At 30.3% G+C, this 21,272-nt stretch overlaps 1 long non-coding RNA gene across 1 annotated transcript in view; it reads left to right on the plus strand.

Moving 5' to 3' along the window:
* Positions 1-463: 463 nt before the first annotated feature.
* Positions 464-21,272, plus strand: part of LOC113376583 — a 97,758-nt gene continuing 76,949 nt past the window's right edge. Inside the window, exon 1 of the long non-coding RNA XR_003367044.1 lies at positions 464-597. This is a non-coding gene — a long non-coding RNA (uncharacterized LOC113376583). The remainder of the gene's footprint in view (positions 598-21,272) is intronic.

Below are 21,272 nucleotides of genomic sequence, written 5' to 3' on the forward strand. Positions count from 1 at the left end.
TAAAAATATATCTGTAGCTTTTATTGTTATACTTTATTTACAATCTGTCGTACTAGGGCAATCACTAATTGTTTCGACTACAAACTATTACTAGGACATGCAGTAATTGTTTTGACTCAAAACTATTACTAGGGCATTCAGTAATTGTTTTTAATTATTTTGACTCAAAACAATTACTGATTGTCTAAGTATGACTGATTGTTAAGTATAACAAAAAAGCTCCAGTTATATTTTTTATAATTGGTAAATGATTAAATAATAAACCAAACTTGTATTATATAAACTAGTCAAAACGTTTATAAGGCTTTTTGAATGAATAGCAAGATAGCAACCCCGTAGTTTTACAATCTTATAGTGACTAATTAACTATACTATACATATATTTTGACATTCTATGATTTTATAGCAGCTATACCCACGAGAGGCGATTTTCACTTGATATTTATAACCTCAAGATGTAAAATTGACATCAAAGCTGCCTGATGTCGGGCTTTTGTTGGCGGTGGCGGTAACCGAACCAGAAAACTCAGGACTGATTACGCCACCGCTGGATCCTAACTGGAGCCGATGGACAAATAATAAAATGTTAAATCTTGGGTGAGTCTAAGCAATTGATAAGTCTAAATAATGTATTAGAAGTGATAGATTATTATTATTTAAACTGTGTTGTTGCTTCTTATTTTATATGAAACATTTTCATAATATTCACACAATTTTCGACTACTGTGTGAATAAAGGGAAAGGAAGGTAAAGAAAGGTAAATGGTTTATTTCGACTAAAATATTAAGATTTAAGAACAATTAAAATCCACGTTAATTCTTCATGTTACAAAATTAATTATCTTTGTTCTTTCCTGCTTTATATAACTATTAGCAAAGGAGGAACCCTTTCTTGTGAAACTTCTGTACACAAAAACTCCTGTGAAGTAATTTGCGTTAACATTTCACTTCGTATTTTATTGAATGCCCTTTCTTGCACTAAATAACCTTGTGGTCTATATTAGCCTTTTGGTGTGATGAAAGAGTTTCCGATACCAGAACCCCATGAGGTCGATCTGAAGTCTTGCATTATGCAGAGATGTCAATTTTCGCAATTTTCGCGATTTTGAATGTACATTGCGATGCGATAGGAAAGAAAAAATTGAATCGTGTAATACAATATTGGTCATTTTGCTTTGGGATGTTATGATGTCAATTCGTGATTTAGAAGTAAAATTCGAAAATGTATGTAACTCGATATAATGAATAATGGAATCATAGATTTACATCCTTTTATGGTGGAATGGAGAATGGAATTCTTGCTTTGATGATTTATTATTATTTTCATTATTGCTATATGTTATATAAAATTTATATTGATTGACACACATTAACGCAACAATGCGTTAACAAAAGCTATGTTTTATATCATATTTTTTATAAATTTTTATCATATGTCAACGTACAAAATACCGAAAAAAAATTTACTTCGTATTTTGAAGATTTTTTTTCACTATTTTAAGTAATACATAATTAAGTGAATTTTATCCAAATTTGAATTATCAATTTTTTGCAAGTACTTTTGACCATTGCTTTGGACCAATAGTTTTTTTAAATTACAGGTAGATAATTTTTTATTCCCCAATTTTTAATGTTTTTTAAAAAATTAAGTACATAATCTAATTTTTGTAATTTTTTTAACTTTGTCATCAATTACCTATTAATATCATTCTATACAAGAACTTTGTTTTTGACAGTATAAAGCCTATAGATGGAACTTATCTAGTTCCAAAACATCTATAAAAACACTTATTGTATTATTAACTTCCCGTAGGGTAAGTTATTGTAATGGGCCGAAAATCGGAAGAATCGGAGAGAACGTAGCATCCGATTTGAGTGATCTAAAAACATTCAATTAGTAATGATCGGGAGAAGTGGTTATTAGTTTTTTGCGAAGGCAGGCCCAGCCGTTTCGAAGATACGGAGCTAAATGTACAAAAAATAGCAATTTTTGAGAGAACTAAGCGTCCGATTTGATTGATTCAAAAAACTTTTTGCTTGTCTTAACAAAATAATAGATTTTGGGAAAAAAAATTTTGTTTAAACTTTTTTTTTTTTTGTAATTTTTTGTATATCGAAAATAATTCAGATTTTATTTTTAATTCTGACTATAGTTCTAATATTCTTTACAAATAATTTCAACTTTGCAATTCAGTTTATATAATTTTTATAAATATTAGACAATGTTACAATATTTATAATAATCTATTTGAAAACATTCAATATTCCTCGAACATTTTGTCACGGTACGGGAAGTTCCAGCAATTTGGCTTAAGGCACGATGCCACCCACCCCACTAGTTATTTTTTGCGATATAATGTTCGGAAAGGAAACATAAAAAATATATAGTTTATGACAATTACATGTAATCAATGCATAGTTATTGAAATTATAGATTAAAAATATATTTATAATTAAATTCTTATTGTTTACGATACTGACAGTGGAAGGTTTATCACGTCAAACCTTCTTGTTCATGTAAGTACATAAACCTAAATTCACTACATTAGTTCGCTCTTCTATGAATTATAAAATAGATATATTTTCGCGTTTTTTTAAATACCAAGAACATTGCACATTTTAAAAAAGTATAGCTATTTTCTCTAAAAAAAATATTTTACAAGCATATATAACAGAATAAGACTCAGTGGGATGTAAATGTATATATTAGCATCAATGGTTCATTTTCTGATTAATAAATAATTTCTGATATGATATATTGAAGTCAAATTATAGAAATATATTTGTTATAATTATTTTAATAATATTTAAAATTAATTTATATTGAGTAGTTTTTAAAACTCATCGTCATATATTTCGAATTGTTAATTAGTTTAATTTTTATTACTTAGCAAAGAATTCATTTATATTTAGTTAAGTTGGTGTTAGTACTTTAGGGAAATAACAAATTTTAGGTAAAAATTTGTTACTGGCACCAGTTCAATAATTGTGGATGTTTCTATTAAATACGAAGAAAAAATATTTAATTTAAACTTTCCAAAGATTTTGTTCAAATTGGAAAACAAATTGAATCCATGGTTCAGGAGGGTAAGAATGCGCTAAACATGAAAGTTTCTGTTCCATATACCATGCGTACATGGCGGCAATATAATGATCTTCCTCACGCTCATGATAATATTTTCACAATAAAAATAATTATGAAAAATTTATCATTTAGACTCACCAAAGCCGGTCAACACAATAATCCACGTAACTACCTCCATTTCTGTTTTTATCCAGAAGCACTATTTCACAAAAAAATTCGAAATGAAATCAAAGTTCCTCTCATGCTTTTTATATTTCATATACCGAACTCGTTATCACTTGCGATCGGATGAATAATTGTTACCGGAACACACATGGATGCATGGACGTCAGAGATTTGAAACTTTACCTATCCATAGCCCCCGTATCCCGACGTGATCTAGAGCGGTCGTGTCTTAGACAGTTACTTGTGAACGTATAATACGCGATGTCGTTATGGCATTAACAACTTGCATGTTCTTCGGAGGTCTCGAGAATGAAAGTGGCGACTGGACGCGCGGAACGATTGTCGTTTTCTTTCCACCGCCGAAGGCCGCGCTGGTCCGTCGAGTGCGCCGCTCTCCACTTGATCGTGTCGTACTTTACTTACGACGTGTTACCGAACAGGGATAGGTACAAAGTTGAATTTGATTAGATATTGTTGCATAACTGGATTAAGGGCAGCGTGGTGCAGGCAGGGTCCTTAATTAACTCACTATGCAGGCGTCAGAAGTAAGAGTAAGGATCAACTATTCCTTCATATAGGATGTCTCCTACATCCTACAAAGTTAAAATTGATTAGAGATCCTTGCATAACTATATTAACCCTTTGCGGTCGTTTGTCGTTTCTCTGCCACCAAAGCCTTTTTACCATTCCAGTCGTATGCTTGCCCTCAACCACTATGGCAAATTACTATACGAAACGGGTAGGGTAGGGCGGGGCTAGTTGAGCATAGGGGCAAGTTGAGTAATCGAAATATCTCTAAAACTATTCACCGTCCGTTTAGGCATTATATGGCGGAAAGATAGAGGTTTGGTAGAAATAAATACCCGCAATCGCTAGTGGCCGCTGGACAAATGAGTGAGGCTCACGGCCGTTTTGTTTATTTTGAGACCAAAAAGTAAAAAAGTCATTCATCACGAATTTTCGTCTAGTTTAGTCAAATGTTATTTATTTTTAAGCAGGTAAATTTTATTCTTCCATATAATTATAGTACTTTTAATATGCACAGAGATTCTGGGTATAATTATCACGGTTTTTTTATAAACTCACTTTTATTTTGAAATTCCGAGTTGGGGCTAGTTGAGCATAGTTGCTAAACTTGTTCTGTCACTAAGACAATTACCATTAACTTCCAGAAATTAATTATTATTTTTAAGATTTAAGCTAAGTCTATGAGTAATGATATAAAGAAATAATGATTTTAAACAAAATATTGAATATAATGGTAAATAATTCCTAAGATAATTAATCGTTAATTATTCAAAGCAATTACTATAAGTTTTGTTTCCTCTGTCAATAAAGACTATAAATATAGAACTGGTTATTAAAAACTTATTTTATTTCATCACTAATTGACATTGAACCTATAATTTCATTATACTTTCTTAGTGCTCAACTTGCCCCACCTATGGGGTACATTGAGCATACTTGACTTTTTGCATTCAAACAGCTGTAGCTTTTAAATTTTACTTATTACCAAAAACAAGTATTAACACTTTTGTTATGCGATAAACAACAAATCCAATAAGCCGTATAGCAATTTATTGAGACTTTTCATTGAGGAGCTACATCCGTTTAAGTAAAAATTTGCTCAACTAGCCCCGCCCTACCCTACTGTATGCATTCATACAGCATGCAGTAATCATAAAACAAACCCAATAATATACCCAAACATCACTAGATAAATATATCTTAAGTTCAGATAACAATTATTAAATCTTGTTTGAACGTACTAGACTTGTTTGCTCTATCGACGAAAAATTCGAGTTCCGAGTAGAACGATACCCATATTCTAAATTTGAAGATGCAAAGGATTAAGTATGAAATTCGACAGCAAAGGGTTAACGGGAACATGAAACTGGGTCTTCGGTGGTTCACAATGGTCAATGGTGAATGGTGAAAGTTCCGTATCAATACACAAGAGTAAAGATAAACACTTCCTTTAAATGGGATATTTACTTGATTGAGTTATTAAACAGGAATAAATACAAAGTTGAAATGGATTAGATATTGTTGCATAACTTCATCAAAGGCAGCATGGTACAGGGTATACAATTTAGAATGCTGTCGTTAGAAAGTTCAGCAACAAAGATATGGACATTTCTTTCATATAGGATGCCCAGTTGTTTATCCCGTTATCAAATTGGAATCAAATTCAAAGTTGCAATGGATTAGGTATTGATGCATAGCTGGATTAAGGGCAGCGTGGTGCAGGCAGGGTCCTTAATTAACTCACATGCAATCGTCAGAAAGTAAAGATGAACATTTCCTTCGTTTATGATGTCCACTTGATTATCCTGTCGTCAAATAGGAATCAAATACAAAGTTGAATTTGATAAGATATCGTTACATAATCAGATTAAGGGCAGCATGGTGCAAGGTTTTCAATTAACTCACTATGCAGGCGTCAGAAAGTCCCGAATCAATACACAGGAGTAAGGATCAACTATTCCTCCATATAGGATGGCTACTGCAAAGTTAAAATCGATTAAATCCTTGCTTAAGGGGGTAATCTAATATAGAAATTAAATAAAACTATTTTTTTTATTTCATATTTTCAAAGTTTTACTTGACTATCTAAGAATATGGGTACGGGAAGGTTTTTGAAAATTTGAATTATCTCCGAAGATATAGGCATTTTACTGACTCGGTCTCCAAACTGGTTGGCAGGGTCTAATCAGACAAAAGGCATTAGGAGGTCATTATATCAATTTAAGACAGTTTATCGTCAGATGAATTATTAATTTGATGTATAGGTTCAGAAACTCAGAGCAATAATGAATCTTTAAACTTGTTGATTTGGATTTTCGCGCCGAAACATATGCATTCCCGATCTCGGCTATTTGTAAAGCAACATTTGTTGCTGTTTGCATGAAGGTTTCTTTCCGATTTTAAAAATGATGACCCATAAGCAATGCAAATTGGGCCAGGAACTCATTCATTTGCCATAAGACGAGACAATACCCGGATTGAACGATCTGAAATACGTACATCCAACGCTAGAACGAGAAAGGAGGCTAGAACTGCTCGATTTGAAGAGAGAAATGCAGAAAATAGTTTTTTTTAAGTAGAAGAAGGTCCGAATCATGAAGCAGGAATGGCAGATTGAATAAAAGAAGTATAACATATCATTTTATGACTTTGCAGCAAAAAACTTCACGCAAAACTTTAAATGCGTTTTCTCAGAACAGTCTTTATCAGTACTATTGACTCGATTTCTCGAGTTCTACTCGACGGATTCACTTGAAATGTTAAGAGAATCTTGTTTATAGACCTATCTGTCGCCCGAACTAGCATCATCCCCAAATTCCAGTTTTTACTATATTTTAAAATTTGAGCAACTCAAAAAAAACAGTAAAAAAAACTTTTTTTTTTTCAAACAGTCGCCAATTTGAAAAAAGAAAATTTTTTTACTCATCGCTAGTTCGGGCGATTGCGACATGATTGTAGATTAATAATCTTTTTATTTCTTTTATTTTGGATGGCTAGGAGGGTTGAAATCATGTCAAGACTGAGGGGCCAATTTTTTGAGACCCACCACTTTATCAGCTACCAGTTTTCTTCAATTTTCAACTTTTTTTTTCAATTTTTGTATTGTATTTTAATAATATTAATAAACTGTGGTGGTAGAAAAATTGATAGTAAAAACATTCATTGCTTTCCTTTACGACACTTTAAAAGTGACCTAAAATTTATCGCTGTACACTAGAATACCCCCTTAACTGTATTAACTCTTTGCGGTTGTTTGTTCTCTCTCAGCCACCTAAGCCTTTTTACCATTCCAGTCGTATGCCTGCTCTCAGCCACTATGGCAAATTACTATACGAAACGGGTACTATATGCATTCATACAGCATGTAATGCAGTAATCATAAAACAAAATACTTTTTTACAAAAATATCACTAGATAAATGCATTGAATTAAAATATATCTTAAGTTCAGATAACAATTATTAAATCTTGTTCACACGTGCTCTGCTCTATCGACGAAAAATAATTCCGAGTAGATCGATACCCATATTCTAAATTTGAAGATGCAAAGGGTTAAGGACGAAATTCTACAGCAAAGGGTTAAGGGCAACATGATACTCGGTCCTTTTTGACTCACAATGCAGTTGCGTGAAAGCTCCGTATCAATACACAAGAGCAAAGATAAACACTTCTTTTAAATGGGATGTTTACTTGATTATAGTCATTAAACAGGAATAAATACAACGTTGAAATGGATTAGATATTGTTGCATAACTTCATCAAAGGCAGCATGGTACAGGGTCCATAATTTAGAATGCTGTCGTTAGAAAGTTCAGCAACAAAGATATGGACATTTCTTTCGTATAGGATGCCGAGTTGTTCATCCGGTTACCATTGGAATCAAATACAAAGTTGCAATGCATTAGGTATTGATGCATAACTGGATTAAGGGCAGTGTGATACAGGGTTCTTAATTAACTCACAATACGGTCGTGAGAAAGCTTGTTACAAGCGTGAAGATGAACACTTCCTTCATATAGGATGTCCACTTGATTATCCTGTCATCAAATAGGAATCAGATACAAAGTTGAATTGGATAAGTTATCGTTACATAACCAGATTAAGGGCAGCATGGTGCAGGGTCCTTAATTACCTCACAATGCAGTCGTCAGAAATTTCCGGGTCAATACACAATAGTAAAGCTGAACACTTCCTTCATATAGCATGTCCACTATTATCGTATTATCAAATAGGAATAACTTTAAAGTTAAAATTGATTAGATATCTTTGCATAACTAGACTACTAGCAAATTATTACAAGATACATTGCAAACTAGCTAAGCAATCGTAAAGAGATCCGAATATATTAACATCAGTTTCTTCAAATACTATGTTCAATGCACCAATTGTTACCAACTATGAATATAAACAAACTTGAATTTGGGAATTTGGTTATATACAGTTGCATAACTAAATAAAGGCAGCATAATACAAGGTCCTTAATTAACGTATCATGCAGTCGTGAGAAAGTTCCGAATCAATACACACAAGATAAAATCAACTCGTCCTTCTTGTAGAATGTCCACTTGATTATCATGTTATCAAATAAGAATCAAATACAAAAATGAAATGCATTAGATAATGATGCATTATATTAAGGGTACAGTCCTTAATTAACTCACAATATCGTAAGAAAGTAGGGAAGATTGGGTACGGTTGTGCCATTTTTTTTTATTAGCCATAGTGTTGTTAATTTACCAGTTAGCTGAAAGAAAAATAAATTAAATTGTAACTTGAACATTTGTCAACGTGGAAATACCGAAATACTGTCCTTAAATACGATGGATTAGTCATAAAATCAAATCATATAAAAAGGGCCAGCGGCACAACTGTCTACACTCCCTGAGCTATTGGGGTCAGTAGTGACAAGCATAAAAATAGGTTAAAATCAATAGAGATAAACACCAAAATGTTTAATAACGCATTTTATTGTCGTTAATAACAATAACATGTAACAATATGTAACACAACGCAATCTAAACATTAAACAAAGTTTATGAACAAAATATAATAATATATAACAAAACATAACTTTTTAAACAAAGTTAGAAAGAATTATTCGTTTTTTTGTTTCATTTGAATTTTTCTCTTTCTTTTTCTATCGTATTTTATCTTCGTTAATTTAATGTTCAACTGAAAAGAGAATAAATACATGTCACAACCGTACCCAACGCGAACTTTTGAAAACAAATCATCATTATGATTGAGCCAAATTATCCAAGCAAAAACTAAATAAATAAATAACTACTAATGTTTAACTTACAGTAAAATAACGAAAAATATATCTGTATACAATCAACAGTTATGATTAAAAGAATTCGATCATGAAAACTTAATTTTGGCTCTTTAAAAGCAATGCAATCTATACATCATCTTAATAAGGCACTGACTGATAGCAATAATGGGAACTTGTTAAAACAATCATTCTTCATTCTCTCCCTTTGGACTTTATCTCAAAATCAGTATAGTTCAGTATTTATGATGACTGTCACTACCGTACCCTGTTATAACTGTATCCAGTCTCCACTATTTTTTTAATTGACTATGCAGTCGTCAGAAAGTTTCGAATTATTATACAAGAGTATTTACTCAGTTCTTCCTTCATATAGGATGTCCACTTGATTATCGAGTTATCAAATAGGAATAAATAAAAAGTTGAAATGGATTAGATATCATATCTATTAGTTGCATATCTAGATAAAGAGCAGGTTATTGCAGTATTTTTTGCGAAGTTGTGAAAAAATCGCGAAACAGTTCCGAATAAATTAACACTTTCCTTAAAAGGGACGCTCAATGGACAATTGTGTTAGCAAATAAAAAAGGTAAAAAATTGAGCTTAATTAGTTATATCGTTGCATAACTATTATACATTAAGGGCAGCAAGATACAAGATCTTTAATTAAATCACAATACTGTTGTAAGAAAGTTCTGTATCAATACACGAGAGTAAGGTTGAAACCCTTCCTTCAAATAGGATCTCCACTTGATTATCCTGTTACCAAACAGCAATAAATCCAAAGTTGATATTGATTAGATATTGTTGAATAACTAAATTAAAGACAACATGATCCTTAATTAATTCACAATGCAGTCGTGAGAAAGTTCCAAGCTCGCAAAAGTAAAGATGAACACCTCCTTCATATGAAATATCAACTTTGTATCATTATGGGATATCCTTTGTGTTTTCAAACAAGAATGAATACAAAATTATTAGACATCGTTACATAACTATTAGATTAAGGGCAGCAATATACAGGGTCCTTATTTAACTCACATTGCAGTCATGAAAAATTTTGTATCAACAACAATTCAGAGAAAATATAACCACTTTTTTATATAGGATGTCCTCCTAATTATTTTGTTATCAAATAGGAAGTAAAAATTTATTAGATATTGTTGCTTAACTGGGTAGCGTGGTATAGGGTCCATAGTTAATTCAGAATGCTGTCGTGAGAAAGTTTAGTATTAATACTAAGGAGTAGAGATGAACATTTCTTTCATATATGATGCCCAGTTGACTATCGTGTTAAAAACAGGAATAAATCCAACGTTAAAATGGGTTTGATATCCTTGAACAATTAGATTAAGAGCATTTTGTTTCAGAATTCGAATGAAAAATTCCAAATAAATTAAGTTTTCTCAAATTGGACGCTAAAAGGATCATTATGTTCGAAAATAGCAATAGATAGAATGCTGTAACATATTTGATATTGTTGCATAACTAGATTAAAAACAGGTTGGTGCAGGGTCGTTAACGAACACACAATGCAATCGTGAGAATGTTCTGTATTAATTAGCAATTCTTATCAAAGAAGACGTCTAATGGAACATCTTGGTAGCAAATATATACATGCCAAATTGGATTAGATATTGTTGCCTAACTAAAATAGAAGTTGTAGATATTGTTGGAAGTAATTGTGCGATAGTGTTCTGTATTAATAAACGGTTTCTTTAAAGAGAATGTTCAAAGGATTATTTTGGTAGCGACTAGGAATATACTCTTCGTCGAATTGTATTAGATATTATTGCTTAACTAGATTAATAGTAGTCGGTGCAAGGTTCACGAACACATTTTTTTTAAATTTTATATGAATCAGCATCTTTCTATTTTAATCAACAGTCTTCTATTGTTTTGTTAGTGTTTACGGATGGTCATTAGAAAACATGTGTACTAACTAGTTGTGATTACATTTTTACATACATGCTTCAAATTAGTAGTTTTTGCCTAACGTTTTTGCAGCAGTGCCCAGAAAAGCTATTTACATTTGGAAACATATTTATGGTCTATATTTTCCAGTAATTAAAGCTACCATTACTGGTACAGTTCACACGAAACGTGGAATTTAAATTCGAAACTTTGTGGTTACAAACCCACAGACTCTGGGGACAATTTTCTGGTAAAATAAGCCATCACTTAGCGTTATGACAACGCTATAATATGCTCCTTAGTTGGTACTAAAAACTGTAAAAATGCTATATGTGTGCTGTGCAGCTATGCGTATTAAATATAAAACCTTACAAAAGTCAAATGAAGAATGTTATCATAACTGCGTCTTTGATGTGCTTTAAACACACGGTTTTATGAGTAAAACGCCTGATCGCACAGCAAATTCATAGCATTTTCACAGTTTTTAGTACCAAGATAGAAACATAATATAGTGTTGCCATAATAACGCTATGTTATGGTCTATTTTACCGAATAATTGGCCCCTCTCTCACACCAAAACTTATTAAGTAATATCCACTTGATCTGGCATGTGCATGTATTCGGGAATCGAATTCTGTACAATATAGTATTTTTGTATATATTTATTATTTATTCCAGCCTAACGGCCTAGAAATACAGCAATGCCTTAATCCTACCTTAAGCATTCCTTAACAAAGATGTATCTAGAACACATTTGACGATACTGCCTGACCATTTTTTTTTTTTATAATTTATTTTTGTTAATCAAGATTTTGATGTCTTATTTACAAAATTGATAGGTTCAAAAAAGAAATAATACTAAGAAATACAATAAAATAAAATAGTTGAAATAAAATAAAATAAATAATTCTTGCTTAGTCTTCTTAACGGTCTGTGAATCGATTGAATTGGAGGATTTGTATGCTGGATTAATTTATTGTTGAAAGATGAACTTCTAATTTTGATAATTTTGTTGACTATAGAGATCGAATTCTTATGTAGGCAAAAGTTCGAAATATACCAAGGCGCATTAGATAAGACATGCAGAATTTGGTTCTGGCACCTTTGAATGATGTTTATGTTTGATTTACAAGAGCAATCCCATAGTTCGTTTCCATAAGTCCAAATGGGCACTATAATAGTTTTGTACAGTACCTTGTTATCGAGAACCTGACCATCATGGCAATCATTGCCATCTTACTTTCCCGGGAAACGCCAGAGCCTCTTCATATATATAGTTCAAATAAAATAAAATATAATTGCATAATTAGATGAACAGTTTGTTGCAGTCTTCTTGCCAAACTTATAAGGCAATCGCGCAAACGTTCTGTATCCTAAAGCAGTTCCACTAAATAGGGCGTCAACTCAATCATCGTTTTAGCAAATAGGAATGACAGCATTGTTGAATTGGATGAAGAATTACTGCGTAAATCAACTATTAGCAAAAAAAACTGCAGAAATCAATCATTAACAGCCTGATGATGTGTCCTTAACAAAGTCACAAGGTAACGGCGCGAAAGTTCCGTATCAATACATGGGAGAAACACTAAACAGTTCCTTTCACTTCGTTGCTTCGTACTTGCATCGTGTTAGTGAATAGGCATAGGCATAAAGTTGAATCTTGTTATATAATGTGAAATGACTAGATTTCGAGCGCCCTAATGAAATGTGCTTGTAAAACCCTGGATAAAAGCAAACAAATCCTTGTCAATGCAAAAGAAATTCGCTAAATCTTTAAAGGAGACTTTAAAGAAATATATTTAAAGTTAAATTAGATTATACACCTTTATTTTACGAGCAGTTTGATCACTGCCTTCTGAATCTGTCATTGCAATCATATATAAGTTCCTTATTACTGGAAAGTATATACTTTGTATTGATACGGAACTAAAAGATTTTAAACCGTTTCTTAAAAGTGACGTGTCCACTTGATCGCCTAGAACCAATATCATGTTAGTGAAAAGAAATTGATAATAGCTTTGTAATATATTATTATTACATTGCATGTGCAAGGTCACTATAGGTTTCGATTTGGTTGGAATTTCCGGATTTCCACCTTGCGTCCAGAGTTTTCCTAAAGCAATACCTCCTAAAAGCATGGGTTCGTGTTTTTTGTCTCGGATAGTATCGAATTTTTTAAAAGTTAATGTTGAAGTTGAAACTTCGCTATTACTTGATATTAAAATTATAATAATACTCTCGCTTTTACTATTTTGACATTCCATTTTCAAGTTTACGAAAATTAGCAAAAAATTTTGGAACGTATTTTCTGGAGAAAACTAATATGGTAAAATACATATAAATGAATTATTATATTAAAAAATAAAAGTTTCAAATGAGGATTTTAATATGATGTATAATAAAAATTATAAAGTTATATTTCAGTTATGAATGGATTGATTATATAAAGAATTATTTAAAAAACAGTAAAACACTGAATTTTTTATAAACAAATAAGATGTAAAATATACGAGTAATTTTAATCGTGCAGGCAAATAATTTTGTTTCAATTTCCACTATTTTAAAAAAAAATCTTTTTTTTTTCAAAATATAAGAAAAAAAATAGTTACGCCAATAATATAGCTTAAGTGTAAATAATGAAATAAAACTTACTGATCTGATAAGTAAAATAGCTGTAAGTGAAATTCTGTCTTAAGGCAATTAAGGCATCGTGCCTTGAGGCAAATTACTGGAACTTCCCGTACCGTAACGAGATGATCGAGGAATATTAAATGTTTTAAAATAGATTATTATAAATATTGTAACATTGTCTAATAGTTATAAAAATTACATAAACTGAATTGAAAAGTTGAAATTATTTGTTTAAAGTATATTAGAACAGAATTAAAATAGAAATCTGAATTATTTTCGATATACAAAAAAATAAAAAAATTTAAAATTAAAAAAAAAAAAAAATTGAAATTTTTCTTTAAGGTATATTAGAACAGAATTAAAATAGAAATCTGAATTATTTTCGATATACAAAAAAAATTTAAAAAAAAATTTCAATTATTTTGTTAAAACAAGCAGAAAGTTCTTTGAATCATTCAAATCGGACGCTTAGTTCCCTCAAAAACTACCATTTTTTGCACATTTAGCTCTGTTTCTCCGAAACTGCTGGACCTGCCTTTGCCAAAATCTAATCAGCACATCTCCCTATTGATAGGAATCGAATGTTTTTTGAACCATTCAAATGGGGTGATCCGTGCGCCCGAAAATGTGGACGAAAAATTGTATCCATACATACATACACATACACACACACATCCATTTTTTCTGAAGTATGCCAAAATGTTCAGAAACCTTCAAAACGCCGAGAAATGTAAAAATTTTCCATTAAAATTTTTGGACGATTACAATAACTTACCCTACGGGAAGTTAATAATTGACTTCATCAATAATAATTAAAATTATGCTATTTAAAAATGAAAATTTTGACTGTTTATTTTGAAAATGAAGTTTACGCATAATTCCTAATATTTGTTTATAATCTTTTAAATAGTTTTTGCAATTACAAAATCGGTTCAGACTTTTTTACACATACCTAGGTGAAAAATTTTACATTTTGCTGATTAAAGTTCTAAAAAAAAGCGGTTCGGCGGCTTGTCACGGAAAACTGATTCGAGTTTCATCGAAGGCTTTCAAATTTTTAAAATTAAACAATTTTTTATAGGGCCGTAATAATAAATTGGTATGTTCATTAATATCATGATTTCTATTGTTAAAAAAAAGTTTAATAAAAATTATCTACAATATGTTTTTTTAACAAATAATTATGAAGAAACGGCCAGCCTGGTCTTTATTAAAAAGTCATCAACACAGCCAACCATTGGCTTTCGAACAGATTTTGAATTTTAAAAATCCTTTCAAGATTTTTGGCTGCTAAAATGTGGACGAGTGGTTTAACACTTTTTTAACTTCTCGTAGGGTAAGTTATATTAATCGCAAAAAAATCGAAAATAGAATTTTTTGTTTATCAACTTTTTGGCATACCTTAGAAAAAATGGATGTGTCCTATTAATAAGGAGATGTGCTGATTAGTTTTTGGCACAGGCAGGTCTATATCTCGTCTCTATGCAGCTAAAGCAGTGTGATTGCTTTGAAAAAAAGTTCAAAATATCCAAAATGTTTAAAAATAAAAAAGAAACATTTTTTTTCTAAGGTTTTGTTATCTAAAAATGTCTTTTTTTTTCAAAAATTCAAAAAATTTTCAAATATCTAATTTTTTCAAAGTTTAAAAAAATTTAATCTTTTTTAAAAAAATCAATTATTGGTACGAGAAGTTCCAGCAATTTGCCTTAAGGCACGATGCCATACACCACTATTTACTAATTACAAAGAAACGGCTTGGACGATTGTCGCGCTGATATCTTATCAAACGTTTCATACGTTTTTGAGAAATCTTCGACGAAAGATTGAAAATCGGCCCACTCACACACACTTACCTTTTCTAAATTTTGTCTCAAATAATTAAAAATGACCTCAGACGTCGAGAAAACATAAAGTTAGTCGGATTTTTTTTTTGTAAATATAATAATTTTTACATGATTTCACATCTTTATTGATTATTAAAATCCTTTTGTAGATCAGTGTATGAACAATTCACTTACATTTTAATAAGATAATAACTCTTCTTACCTGTAATTTTTGCTTTTCGTGTCTGCATAACGTGCAAATGTAAAAATCCATGGCCGCGTTAATACCAATTCGAAAGTAATTCAAATTATTTGAACGATATTTGATGTTTCCAATAATTTTGCAATTAATCATGGTTTCGAATTGTTTTAATCCGCAATAAACTGAAAGAGAATGAGTCAAGCAGGAATTATGTAATATATAAGATATGCAGAGCGTCGTCAGCATTATGAATATCATAAATAGTGTATGACATTAGTCTTTATAGTAAATTGTTCTAATTTATTACGTTTTGTTAAGAAATTTATGATGAATAAAACTAATTAATAATTCTAATTCAATAAAATTGAAAATTTTGGTGTTTTAAGGTTTTTTTTAAATAAAAAATGAATTGTTTTGAAAATTTTTATAACTTAATATGAAATCATATAAAGGACCAATTTTTGACCTGCAATAATTTTGTTAATTTACCAGTTATCTGAGAGAGAAGTAAATTAAATTGTAATTTGCTTACGTGGAAATACTGTCCTTAAATGCTATTACAATAGGTATAAATATCTAATTTATAACAACTTCTATTGTAAAAAATATGTAACGCAAAACAACATAATTATTTAAACAATCACAAAACTTATGAATATAGTATAACAATATTAATATATTTATATTTAATAAGACTAGTGGTGTATGCCTGAAGGCAAATTGCTGGAACTTTCCGTACCCAAACGAAATATTCGAGGTATATTAAATTATTTTAAATAGATTATTATAAATACTGTAACATTGTCTAATATTTATAAAAATTATATAAACAGAATTGCGAAATTAAAATTATTTATTCAAGTATATAAGTGAGCTTTAGAACTTTAGCCAGAATTAAAACTAAAATCCGAATTGTTTTCGATATACAAAAAAAATCCCAAAAGCAATTGTTTCGTCAACTTAAGCAGAAAGTTTTTTGAGTCATTCAAATTGGATGCTTCGTTCTTTCAAAAACTGCCATTTTTTACACATTTAGCCCCGTATCTTTAAAATGGCTGGACTTGTCTTTGCCAGAAGTTAATCACCACTTCTTCCCATTTGTTTCTCCAATGTTGTTTTGATTGAATTCTTTACTTTTTGAAGGACCAATTATAAAATACTTTAATTTGTAATTAGTAATATTTATTTTATGTTAATTACATAAATTACATCGTATTTATAATAATTTCAATATTGTTTTTGATAACGTATTGATTTGATTTTTTGTATGATTATCGATTGATGTAGGAAATCGATTGCCTTTTCTATCCACACATACATACACACACACATCCATTTTTTTGAGGTATGTCAAAATGTTCAGAAACCTTTGAAACGTTAAGATATGCAAAAATTTTCATTTTCGATTTTTGGCCCATTACTATAACTTTCCTACAGATCCTATGGGTCTAGTGTTATTATAATAGTTTTCTTCAAAATTAGTCAAAATGTTAACTAATAATTATTAGGTAACTAATCTGTCAAAATATTATAGTAACTATGGTTAAGTGTTATAAATTTTGTATGTTAGGTATCAATATGTTGATCTAGTCAGAATCATCATTACAATGGTGACAAATGAAATGGTGATCATCGCCTGCGCATTTTACGTAGAACCAAAAACCGCATTTTCCTTGGAACTTGGTCCATTTTATTTACGCCACCCCTATTTTCCGAATATGAGCCTCCACAAACTATACAAAATCAATCGTTGGATGATGATACTGGTTGTAAAATCTTTCTTTTCTTATATTGCTTTTTCTTTTTACTTTCTTTTTAGTATACTGTCCTAATTCAGATTGATTTTTCTTTACATGTTTAGCCTTTTAACCAAAAAAGACATTAAAAACCTGCCACACTGTACCCAATGCACAATTTTTAGAAGAAATCATTGCTATGACACAGCTAAATTTTCTACGAATAAACTAATTTTTGGCAATTAACTACTAATGCTCAACTTATAGCAAAATAACAAACAAAGTGATGTATACAAGTAACACTTATTAAAACAACAACGAGAAAAAACTTGTTCCAACGAACATACTACTTCATTCTTTCTTCGGATTCTATCTTAAAATCAGGATAATTTAGCTGTTGTGAAAACTGCCACTGTCGTACCCAGCCTCCCCTATAGAGTTAGGTTAGTCAAGTCGTACCACCGTTTTATAAATGGTACCCCAGATATATTTTATCTGACAATTATAAATTACATAGAACTATTTTGTGACTAATAAAACGTTTACAATTGAAAGACTGTCCGACTTTGCGAAACAAAAACAATTAAAAAAATAGCAAAAGTGATTTGTACAGTTTTTACTAATATAAACTTATTCTGAAATTGCTTAAGTATAGAATTTGTTTAGGTTAAGTCAGAAGTTTTAATTTCAGACTTAAAAGATCATACAGCTTAAAACGTATCTGTGTTTGAATTACTTACTTGTACTGGTTTAATGAAAATTGTTTTGTAGATTTTATTTATAAAATACAAAGAATTAATAGTTAAATACTTTTCTAAGTAATTTTCCAAAGTTTATGCTCTAATCGGAAAAACACCAAGTGCAACCAATAATTGATGTAATTTTATGAACAAATCCATCCTAATTCGTAGGACCAGAGACTTAATGATTTTTTAGGTACATTCGTTACATTTTCAAATTATTCTGTTACTATATATATATATATATATATATATATATAATTAAGAAATGTATTAGCTCTTATTATTTTTTAACAAACAAGCAAAAAGTTGTAATCATTCACGCTTCAATGAAAAAATTCGCGTAAAAAGGTATTTATACTTAATATTGTTGAACCGTGTTATTTCTAAATTGTGAAAAAACCAAGATGTAAAGTTGTTACATGTTTTTTAACATGTATATGTATATATGTATATATATATATATATATATATATATGTGCATACCAGGAATGCATCCGACTAGAACTCGGTTTTTATGATATATGTATAAAACATCCATAAACGAATTCAATTATGAAACTTGCACGTATACCACAAGATTTTATCTCATTATATTAATCAATTTGGTATTAAAATTCTTAGAAATAAACTTCAACAAATAAGGGTCCATACAAATTACTTGTTCAGTAAAATAGTTTCACATTTTAATAATAAAATTTACGAGCAAATGATATTTTTGAAAATGGTGCGCGTCGGTTAATTTTTACAATCTTACGGCAGTTAGCCGAACCGTTTCATTAACATTTTCACAAAAGTGTAAAATTTTTGTCCACGTTTTCGTTAAAAATCCAGAACCAATTTTAAAAATTTACAAAACGTTCGAAAGATATTATTTGGAAATCGTATTGGTTAGTTTGTGGCGAAAATTGATCTAACCGTTTCTTCGTAATTAAATGTTATGCATTTTTTTCGTTTTTAATGAAATTTGACATGGCGATAGAGTTTATGTTCGGGTCAAAGATTGGGTCAATTTTGAAAAATCCTGTTTAGGCTCATTTAGAGCGCCCCAATAGTGTCCAAATGTATGGCCGACCCCCACTAACTTTGGAAGGCCGATCTACTCATCACACATCTTTTTGTATTTTTTCAAACATTGTTACTACAAAAAATTCTAACTTTACTAGTTTTTGAGATATTATGGTGAACCATCAGCACTTACCCGCGGATTATCAAGCCTTGCTCTACCCCATAAGATATAAATAGTAATTTTATTTTGAACACATTGCAATATGATTTTCTTTATAGGTATACCAGTTGCAAAATAAATATTTTGATTCATCAATGAGTACTTGATTTGCAAATGAATTGTAAAGTCGTTGAAGAATGTGGTAAATGTGGTTTATGTGGTCTCCACACACACACACACACACACACACATATATATATATATATATATATATATATATATAATAAAAGAATTTGTTTTTTTATATTGCTAACGGAATTTCACCCGAGTATCCTTTGTATGCCAATCATCCTACTCATATATTTCTCTTAGATTGAAATTTTAAATTCTCCACTTGTAATATATCAATATAAGTAGAGCACAAGTTGTTATCTTTCATTTACATCGTCGTTTATAATATCTTTTCAATATATATTATATTACTCGTTTAATTTATGTTAAAGTGGTTTCATACGATAGAATCAGTTTGTTTCTAGGTCGATCTTTACGATGAAATAATTTCTAGAACGTTATTTATTGTATTATTATTTCTAGGCGATTATCGTTCGCGGTGACGATGAAAATAATACCAGTGACGGTCGATCGGGTTTTGTGATAGATGGTATTTTCTATTAATAAATTTATCTATCTATCTAATAAATTTAGATTTTACTAACTTAATAATTAGAAGTTGGGATTTGGGAACTTATCTTATGGATAAACTTTTGTACGAAGCCCATAGAAATGTAAACAAACTTTGTACTTATTAGTAAAATCTCTATAAAATATCTCATAATTTGATGTGCATATGTCTAATGATCAAATGCCTGTTTTTACTTTTTCCAATGGATCTCCAAAATCGCTGAACCTGCCTTTTTACTCTTATCTATTGTTCATTTCATGTGGTGCTTGTTCCTATAAAGGTAAATTTGGTTTTTATATTAAAACAATCGGCACTTTTTGCTCACAATCAGTATCTTCAAAACGGCTGAACCTACCTTTGCCAAAAACTAATCAACACGTCTCTCCGTCTATATAAATTCAATGCTTTTTGAATTATTCAAATCGGTTCATCTGTGTTCACGAAATAGTCGACAAAAATTTGTATCCGAACACACACTCACACAATGTACAGAAACCTTTGAAACGTAAAGATATATAAAAATTTTCATTTTCGATTTATTTACGATTACTATAACTTGGGATGTTAAAAATGTACGAATCAATATTTTTCATATTGTTCCTGCGTATTTTATTTTAGTTGAAAAGTATGTTTTCGAAGGAGAAGTTTGTTTTTGCCTTTTAAAAGTTATTTGATAAAACTCGATTATTAGGTGTCTTGATTAGGTTTACGAGACGATCGGTAAAGCAGTTTTTTCTTAGAATTTGCAGCGAAGTCAAAAATTTTTACACACGTTTTCGCAAAAAACATGAACCGATTTTGAAATTCGTTTAGTAATAGTGCTGATTAGTTTTTGGCAATAAAGTTTGGCCGGGCCGTTTCTTTGTAATTTAATGTTAAAGGTCTTTTTTATGTTTTTTATGAAATTTAACATGGCAATAGAGTTCCTGCAATTAACGATCATTCTAAAATAGTAGAGTTATATTTTCTAAACACACTGTGGAAATTTTATCTGAATAGCTAAATCGCAAAGTCTGTTATTACACATATCCAAAAATTCATGCAACTTGCGGCAAAATGCCACTTACAACTAGTTTTTGTATTTTGCTTAAAATTCAATGTAAAACAACTAAAGACCATAAAACAAGTTCAACTTATTAGTAAAGCATTTCAACACATTCTAATCAAAAATAAATTGATTGATTCATTTCAAAATGCATTAATTCCGTAACGTAGGATTTGATATTTTTATGAGGGCTTTCCTTACTGCATATGTTTTTTTTGGTTATTTTGACAATTATTGATTTATAATTTTGATTTTACATAACTATTCTTTTATTGTTTCTGCA

Source organism: Ctenocephalides felis, unplaced genomic scaffold, assembly GCF_003426905.1.
Source record: "Ctenocephalides felis isolate EL2017-DRISC unplaced genomic scaffold, ASM342690v1 CF-g0.4_SCAFFOLD_01886, whole genome shotgun sequence".
Classification (NCBI taxonomy): domain Eukaryota; kingdom Metazoa; phylum Arthropoda; class Insecta; order Siphonaptera; family Pulicidae; genus Ctenocephalides; species Ctenocephalides felis.